The sequence below is a fragment of the Populus euphratica genome, unplaced genomic scaffold (assembly GCF_000495115.2).
Source record: "Populus euphratica unplaced genomic scaffold, PopEup_1.0 scaffold31.1, whole genome shotgun sequence".
In the NCBI taxonomy this organism is placed as follows: Eukaryota; Viridiplantae; Streptophyta; class Magnoliopsida; order Malpighiales; family Salicaceae; genus Populus; species Populus euphratica.
Genome location: NW_011499850.1, coordinates 119,125 through 128,992, shown reverse-complemented (window position 1 = coordinate 128,992; position 9,868 = coordinate 119,125). Strand labels below are relative to the sequence as shown.

Sequence of the window (9,868 nt, the reverse complement as noted above, 5' to 3'; positions counted from 1 at the left end):
TGTGCCAGTGTATATTATGGCAAGAATATCAACAATATATGGTAATCAAATTGTAACAGAATATCTTGTATTTATTGTAGACTACAAATTAAGGATTAAAAACAGTAAATTAGAGATTATTAAATGTATTTTAGAGGATTGAATTCTTCTGGGAGAAAGAAAGGAAACGAAGAACAATTTTACATTGAAATCTGATATTTGTAAAATAGTATCAGAGCCAATTATTTTGATCTAGATCTTTGTTCTTCTCTTCAATCTACATACTGAATTCATGATCAGTATTTGGTGATTTTTTTTAGGGTTCCTAGGATGTTAGAAGAGGCTTTTCTTATTCGATTCAATGGCAAAAACTATGCTAGTTGAGAATTTCAGTTTCATATGTTTGTTAAAGGGAAAGAATTATGGGGGCATCTCGATGGATCTTCACTAGCACCAACCAATCCACAGGAGCTAAGTATATGGACTGCCAAGGATGCGAAAATGGTCTCTTGGATATTGGGGTCTGTCGAAACCCATATGATCAACAATCTTCGATCGTTTGGCACAGGGAAGGAGATTTGGGACTACTTCAGACGCATCTATTCCTAGAACAATTCGGCTAAAAAATTTCAAGTTGAAATGAGTATTGCCAATTACAAACAAGGTAATCTCTCAATTGAACAATTCTATGCTGGATTTCTAAACCTATAGAGTGAATATACTGGCATAATTTACTCTAAAATACCAAAAGAGAGTTTAGAAGCACTATACCTTGTTCATGTCGAGAGCCAGAGGGACTAGTTCTTGATGAAGCTCCAGCCAGAATTTGAGGCCGTGAGAGCTAGCTTGATCAACCGAAGTCCAATGCCCACTTTGGATGAATGTTTGGGGGAACTATTGCGGGAAGAACAACAACTCGCCACTCAACATGAGTTGACTTAGGACACTGTCACGGAGATGAATGTGGCTTATATTGCTCAAGGAAGGGGACGACAGAGGGGTGTGAGTGTGCAGTGTTTTAATTGCAAAGAATTAGGGCACATTGCCAGAAATTGCAGCAAGAAATTCTGTAATTATTGTAAGAAAGAGGGACATGTAATCAAGGAATGTCATCTGCAACCATAGAATCAACAAGAGTTTACTGTGCAGTTAAAATTTGGAGCTGCTTCTATGGCTGTCACAGCTGTGTCCTCACCGTCGACACCACAATCTTTATCATCGCTGAGCTCTTCGTCAGGCACTCTCACTCCCGAAATGGTGCAGCAAATGATAATATCTGCTTTCTTTGCACTCGGGATTTCTGGTAAGAAAAATAAACTTAGCTTTCCCTTGGATTCAGCACATAATAAACAATGGTTAATGGATTCAGCAGCGTCGAATCACATGACCAACAATGAAAATGAGTTGTGTAATGTGTGAAAATACATGGGTAATCAGCATATACAGGTAGCAAATGGTGATAATTTGCCGATTTTATCGATTGAAAATTTAGGGTCTTATTTCAAGAATATTTTTATGTATCAAAATTATCCACAAGTTTACTCTCTGTTGGTCAAATAGTAGAAAATAATTGTGAAATTCACTTTAATCGTCATGGTTGTTGTGTGCAGGATCAAGTGTCAGCGAAGGTGATCGCGAAGGGACCTAAAGTGGGACGTTTATTTCCAATACAATTTTCTATTCCTAGTATTAATTCTTGTGCTTATTCTACTGTCATTAATAATCCTCATTTTTGGCATAAGAAATTGGGGCATCCTAATTCTAATGTATTGACTCATCTTATGAAACATGGATACTTGGGGAATAAAAATTCTTTTTCAACAGAATTTTTGGATTGTAGTTCTTGCAAATTGGGTAAAAACAAAGCATTATCATTTCCTTCACATGTTGTTCGCACCTTATTAATTGATTCTTCGGTACCTACTCGATTTTAGGTAGAAGCTCTATCAACAATCGTTCATCTAATTAATTGTTTGCCTTCTCAAGTTCTAAACTTTGCATCTCCATACTCTATTTTATTTGGTGTTATTCCTGAGTATGATTCCCTCTATATTTTTGGGTGTGTTTGTTTTGTTCACTTACTATTTACTGAACGTAATAAACTTTCAGCCCAAGCTTCTCGTTGTGCTTTTCTAGGATACAATAATTCTCATAAAGGGTTTGTGTGTTATGATGCAAATGCTCATAAAATTCGTATCTCTCGAAATGTGATTTTATTTGAAAATCAAAATTTTTTTCCTTCTTGTCCCTCAACAGAATCCACTCCTAACCAGCTTTCTATATTTGATGATGATAGTCCATCTTATATCTTTGAATGTTTTAAGCTAGGAATTGTATATCAAAGACGTCATCCACTATCCACTTAGCCCTTTCCGGACACAGAACCGACACCTGATCATTCCCCTCAACTAAGACGTTCAACTCGACTTTCACGTGCCCCAAACAGGTATGGATACTCAACAACTACTATTAATAGTACTTTTATACCTAAGACTAATGCCCAAGCTTTTACATAAGACTGTTGGTAACGGGTCATGAAAGAGGAACTTAGGCCATAATCACACATGAGATAGTGTTTCTTATCCTATTGGAATTAAACTTATTGGTTGCAAATGAGAATACACAATTAAATTCCAACCTGATGGATTTGTGGAACGATATAAAGCACAGTTGGTGGCTTTTAGAAATTGTCAGGCATATGGTATTAATTATGAGGAGACATTTGCACTTGTGGCTAAAATGACTACCATACGCACCCTTATGACAATTGCTGCTTCCAAGAGATGGCCACTTCGTCAAATGAATGTAAAAAATGCATTTTTACATGGAGACCTGAAAGAGAATATTTATATGACCCCTTCTGGTATGTTTACTCACCCATATGATAAAGTCTATTGGTTGAAACGATCCCTATATGGTTTAAAACAAGCACCAAGGGCATAATTTGAAAAATTTCGCACTACTCTTTTGAGACTTAAATTTATTCAGAGCCAATATGATTCCTCTCTGTTTCTTCAGCAAACTACTACTGGTATTGTTGCTCTTCTGGTGTATGTGGATAATATTATCATTACAGGATTTGACATTCCACTCATTGAGGATTTATAGCGTTCTCTTAATAATGAATTTTATATGAAGGATCTGAGACACCTTTACTATTTCCTTGGTCTACAGGTGCACTCTATGTCCAATGAGATTTCTCTACATCAGCATAAATACTCCCAAGAGATTCTTCTCTTGGGCGGTCTTGAATCAGGGAATAACGTTCTTACACCTCTCGAGATTAATTTAAAACTTTGTCAGAATAATGATGACATGTTACCTAATCCCTCCATATACAGGCAATTGGTGGGCGATTTGAATTATCTAACCATTACTCAGCCAAATATTTCTTTTGCAGTACAACAAGTCAGTCAGTTTTTACAGGCTCCTCGTCAACCTTATTTAGCTGTTATCCGAAGAATTCTTTGCTATCTTAAAAGCACATTTGGAGGAGGATTATTTTTTCCTGCTGATAATTCATTACAATCAACAGGTTATCGTGATATAGATTGGGCAGGGTGCATGGATACACGTCGGTCTGTTACTAGGTGGTGTATGTTTCTTGGAAATGCTTTAATTTCATGGAAAAGCACAAAGCATGACCGAATCTCAAAATCTTCCACAGAATCTGAGTATCGAGCTATGTCCTCCGCATGTTCTGAAATTGTGTGGCTCCAGGGTTTGCTACGTGAACTTGGTTTTTCTCAGCACAATCCTACACCTCTTCATGCTGATAACACAAGTGCTATTCAGATTGTTATTAATCCTGTGTTTCATGAACGCACTAAACATATTGAAGTTGATTGTCACTACATTCGTGAAGCTCTTGATCATAATATTCTTACACTACCTCATATTTCTACCGAGCATCAGACAACTGATGTCTTTACAAAGGCCTTGTCTCGGCCTCGACATCAACTCATGATTGACAAATTAATGCTTCTTAATTGACCAACATCAATTTGAGGGGGGATGTCAGTGTATATTATGGCAAGAATATCAACAATATATGGCAACTAAATTGTAGCAGAATATCTTGTATTTATTGTATTTATTATAGACTACAAATTAGGGATTAAAGACAGTAAATTAAGGATTATTACATGTATTTTAGAGGATTGAATTCTTCCGGGAGAAAGAAAGGAAATGGAGAACAATTTTGTATTGAAATCTAATATTTGTGACACTATGCTAATGAATGAGCCAGTTGAGACCTCTACCGGGGTAAGCGCTGAGATTTCTTAATGATCATACAACCAATCTTGAAATTAAATATGTATAAAACATGATAATTTTTTGTTTGTTTGTTACCCTGTGGCCGTGACAATTTTTTGCTTTCTTTGGTATGTTATTGACCGGCCACCACATAGATGGATGGGGAAAACCTTGTATACACTTTGGATGAGGCGCTTGCTTCTGTGGGATTTGGGAAATTCCAACGTCTCGTGCTTGTTTATGCTGGACTTGCTTGGTTTGCAGATGCAATGGAAGTTATGATTCTCTCTTTTGTGGGACCAGCGGTCAAGTCCTAGTGGGATCTCTCATCAAGCCAAGAGAGTCTGCTATCAACTGTTGTTTTTTGTGGCATGCTTATTGGATCATTTTTTTGGGGACTCGTTTCAGATCATCATGGAAGGAGGCAAGCCATCATTTCCTCCCTTATTCCTTGCATTAATTATATGATGTGCCTTGCTAATAATCTTCACTGTTTCCTTGACGTGTAAAGTTAAGAATCCTTCATAATGTCTGTATGGATATATTTGTTGATATTGCATAGCTTCAAGAATATGGAAAAAACTTACACAAACTTTTCTGATGCTTCTATGGTAGATCTTTCTCTATTTAAGGTTTTGGGTTGACAAAATCTGCTCTTTCAAAGTTCCAATTACACAGTTTTGCAATATTTAGTGGTTTTCCTATTATTTTTTGCTGTTTTGCTTGCTTTTAATTTAAAGTTTATGAAGTGCAAATGATTTCCAAATAGGCAAACTGGCAAGTATTCTGTAAATACCCTTCTCATTACACCATCAAAGCTAAAGATCAAGTTTCCATCAAGTGTTGATCCATTCTGCTATAGATGTTACTGTACAAATACGATGTTTTTCTTTGGAACCATCCGTTTGGATTTGAATCTTTGCACTAGACTCCTACAAACCCATGGTTAAATATTTTACCTCATCTTACAAGTTGTTTTAGTTCCATTTGGTCTTTCTAGGAAGGGTTTCCTAGGAGCAACTCTTTTGACTTGTGGAGCTGGATTGTTGAGTGCTTTCTCCCCAAATTATGCATCTCTGGTGATTCTTCGTTGTTTGGTTGGCTCCAGGCTGGGTGGTGGAAGTGTATTGAGCTTTGGTTTTAGAGTTTGTTCCTGCTTCACATAGAGGAAAAAGGATGCTTCTACTCTCATGGTTCTGGGCATTTGGGACAATTTTTGAGGCTTTACTTGCATAGGTGTGTACCATGTCCTGAATTCTGAACAAAAAAAGTAGCTGAAAAAAACTTGATTTTATTATAAACGCTCATGGTAGCAAGTGTTAAAGGCCATTTTTCCTCATCATTATCTGATATTGTGGTACATTGCTCGGCTAATATTACATTACAGTGTCTGTACAAGCTGGGCAGCATGGGGCATGCTAAAATTGCACAAAACTCATAAGAGAAGACAAGTTCAGATATTAAAGTCATTTATGCCTCACATGTCTTATCACCCGGGAAATTCTTTTCTTCATAATCAATTGTATTCTATAATTCTTGCAGATGGTAATGCCAAGGTTGAGTTGGAGATGGCTACTCGCAGCATCCTGTTTACCAGCATTTGCTCTGCTTCTCTTTTATTCTCATGTACCAGAATCTCCAAGGTATCTATGCATGAAAGGCAGAATAAATTATGCATATAATATTCTGAAGAAAATAACTCTGCTCAACCAATTAAAACTCCCTTCTAGAGAGCTTGTTCCTGATAGTACAATTGGACAGGATGAAGAATCTGCAACATCAGAATATACCCCTCTCCTCTCCACCACTGAAAAAAATGGATTTGGATTTTAGATCAGGATTCCAATCATTTCTTATGCTTTTCTCATCAAAACTAATCCGAACAACACTTCTTCTCTGGGAGTTACTCTTTGGAAATGTATTCTCATATTATGGTATCATATTGCTGACTTCAAAGTGAAGTAGTGGGCAAAGCAGATGTGGCTCAAATCTCTTGAAATCAGAAAATCCTGACAGCCTCTACATAAATGTATTTATTTCTAATTTGGCAGGTATTGCATGCCTACTCTCTTCATCTCTATGCAATTAATGTTTGACATTTTGAGAATTGTTCTGCAATGTGATATATACTATATATCTCTTGTCTCTAACTTTCTTGTACAGTTACCAAATTAAGCAATGCATGATAACATGTTTTCTTATAAATCTATAATATTGTAGAGCTTCCTAGGATTCTTTTGTCAGCAACTATTGTAGATAGAATTGGCCGCAAGCTTACGGTAACTGTTACGTTTGTCTTGGCTGGTATCTTCCTTTTACCTCTAGTTTACTATCAGTCTGCAACATTAACGATGTCATTCTTGTTTGGAGCTCGAATGAGTGCCAAAGTAGCCTACTCAGTTGCTACAATATATGGTCAGGAGGTAAGCCCTATAATACTTTGTTCAGGGCATTTTATCCGTAGCAAGATGCTGACTGGGTAAAAAGTTCCCATCATCTCAGTCTTAACTTCCGTGATCATTTTTCTTTTGACTTTTGACTCCAAAATGCATTTGTTAGAAACCTCTACACACACATCTGAGGGGCAGGGAGAATTGGTTCTGAATAATTGATTTATACTGGTATCGTTTCCATCTAGTTATATCCGACATCCGTCAGGGCAACTGGTGCTGGAGCTGCAAATGCTGCGGAGAAGGTTGGTGGCATGATATGTCCTCTTGTGGCAGTTGGCCTGGTGACTAGCTGCCAGATTACAAAAGCCATCATCCAGTTTGAGGTCTTGATGGCTATTTCAACAGTATGTGTCATGTTCATCCCAATTGATACCAAGTGACATAAATTGTGTGACAGCATAGATGTATCTGATTCAAAACAGGTTGTCATTGGGCATTAAATTCTACCCCTTCAACCATTGTAGAAAAGAAATGTATTTTGATTCCTTACATTAGATAAATATCTACCAGCTCATTGCATGCCCTAGGTTGATTCTGACCATAGCAGAACGCTGATTGACATAATTTTCTTTTCTGAAGTTCAAGTCTTAGGAGTTGAAAATGTTTATCTCTTTTGCCGTTGAATACCTTTTGAGCTAAAGCAGCAAAAACTGTCATGACAAGTCTCCAAGGACTTGCGATCCTGCTCTTGCTAGTTTCTTAAATATTGCAAAAGCAGTCGTCTAAAGATCTTTGACTTGTTCGGTGATGTTTTCTAACCTTCCATTTTCTCATGTTTGATTACGCATTAAAATAATTACCAAAAAATAATTAATAGATAAAATTGCCAAAACCTTCGCCATTGATACTCATGTCTTCACCTTCTCACTTCATTAGTTTCATCTTCTTGGACGCAGAAAAGGGAAAATAAACATTAACAATGCACTACTCAAACTTTTTACACATCACGAAACTGTGCTCCAAAACTTCTCATCTACCAAAAATATAAAATGATGTAAGCTTGTAAACAAGTAGTACAAAGCTAAACACAACCAATGCCATAGACCAAGTAATATTGTGTACTATTTTCTTCTCTTATGGAGGCAGGACTGCCTATAAAATCTTAAACAAGCTAAATCGATACAGTCAAGGATAAAATAACTAATCACAGCCAAAAAAGGACGCACCCCGGTTAGAAAAGGCTAGAATTCTCTACACCATCATCATCCAAAACGCCGCCAGTCACCATACTTGCACTCCGGTTAGAGCCAGCTCGAGGAAGAAGTGGTGTAGTAGGGGTTATGCTACCTGAAGCCGCAGCTCCGACCAAGGAATTTGATTGTTGATTCTGAATCCATTTCCTTATCGAATATAAATCTGCTATGTCTTCATTGTCATCTAATAGATGTTCAATCTCGTCCCTCACCTGATAATAAACAGACAAGTCATTATTGATGAGAGAATACAGAAAGTAAATTTAGAATCAGCATCAACTCTAAACGTCTTTCATGACGTCTGTTAGCTTTATGTACAAAAACCATTTTACTTTGCCGTGCAATATTTAAGTGATAGATTTAAAAATAAGTTTGGAAAAAAATGATGTGCAAAATTTATTAGAGTTTTATGAACATTACAGAGACCAAATATATTTTTGAAGATAATTTCTAGCAATAACAAGAATAGCGGAAACAAACTTCACTTTCATAAAGATCCCATGCATTTGAGTAGATACAGGGAGAGAAGAAGATTGTACACACAAGTACATGGTCAAATAATTCCTACATTCCAGCTCCCAATTTCTTATCCATACAATCTGAGATTACAAATCTTATGATAATGAAAAAGAGATATAACCATTTTAAATCCAAGTTTATAATGAAATAGAAAAAAGAAAAGGAAGGAATAATTAAAATTCATCGAGAAAAGAAGATGCTGGATGCTTTCTTGATCTATTTTGTACATGTGTGCACACCTAGACATACAATTCATTGAAAGGAAAGAGGATCTACTGGAAAAACTACTAAAGATTCTATTTAGAAATGCTATCTCTTTAAAGGAAGATCAACAACTTTCTCATTCTCTCTATCCATTCTTGATCCTCTCCATTAATAATCTTATGATCAAACACAAGTCCAAACAAGAAAAGAAAGTTCAAAACTTGAAGATGTAGCTTAACTAATCAGGTTCTAAGTTTGCTTTATAGAAGTTATTGCTTCGAGTCTCTCAAATATCAGGACTACTGGAGGATTATATGGTTGTTAATTTCAGGATCCATATTATTAGTCTAGGTCCACGTAAGTTAGCCGGACACCAACATTAAACGTGTGCACACCTAGACATACAATTCATTGAAAGGAAAGAGGATCTACTGGAAAAACTACTAAAGATTCTATTTAGAAATGCTATCTCTTTAAAGGAAGATCAACAACTTTCTCATTCTCTCTGTCCATTCTTGATCCTCTCCATTAATAATCTTATGATCAAACACAAGTCCAAACAAGAAAAGAAAATTCAAAACTTGAAGATGTAGCTTAACTAACCAGGTTTCAAGTTTGCTTTCTAGAAGTTATTGCTTCGAGTCTCTCAAACATCAAGACTACTGGAGAATTATATGGTTGTTAACTTTAGAATCCGTATGATTAGTCTAGATCCACGCAAGTTAGTCGGACACTAACATTAAACAAAAAAAAAAAAAAGAAAAAAAAAACTCAAATTGCTTCAGATGGAAAATACAGTGCCCCAACTTCTATCCTTTAAATAATCAGTCCAAAATTCTGCCTTCCATGTTAAAATCCAGGCAAAAAAAAAAAAAAAAAAACCCCCCGCTTTCCACGAATTGCAGCATTTCCCTTCCTTTTTTTTTTTTCTATGATTTGATTTGATTTATCAACAAATCTGAATACTGATAAATGATTTTTCTCCTTGTATTGTGTCTGTAAATGATTTATCAACAGATTTTTTTTTTAATTTGAATATCACAATTCCAGAATCCACCAGTTTCTTCTCCTTCTCTAAGTGTTTTTCCCACCTCCTCGACCAAACCAAATTACCTCTCATTTTCTAAATTTTATGGCGGTCAGGTCTAGAGCTGGCGGCTTTAATGGGCCTCTCCGGCTAAGGCTTGGGCTGGTGACCTCAATGGGCGTTGCTCTCGAGTGATGGTCCTGGACTCGTCACAAATCTATAAAAAGAAAGTACAG

The 9,868-nt window shown here is 36.3% G+C and overlaps 1 pseudogene; it reads left to right on the top strand.

Moving 5' to 3' along the window:
• The first annotated feature begins 4,221 nt into the window (after positions 1-4,221).
• Positions 4,222-7,421, top strand: LOC105120869 (organic cation/carnitine transporter 7-like; annotated as a pseudogene).
• Positions 7,422-9,868: the final 2,447 nt, after the last annotated feature.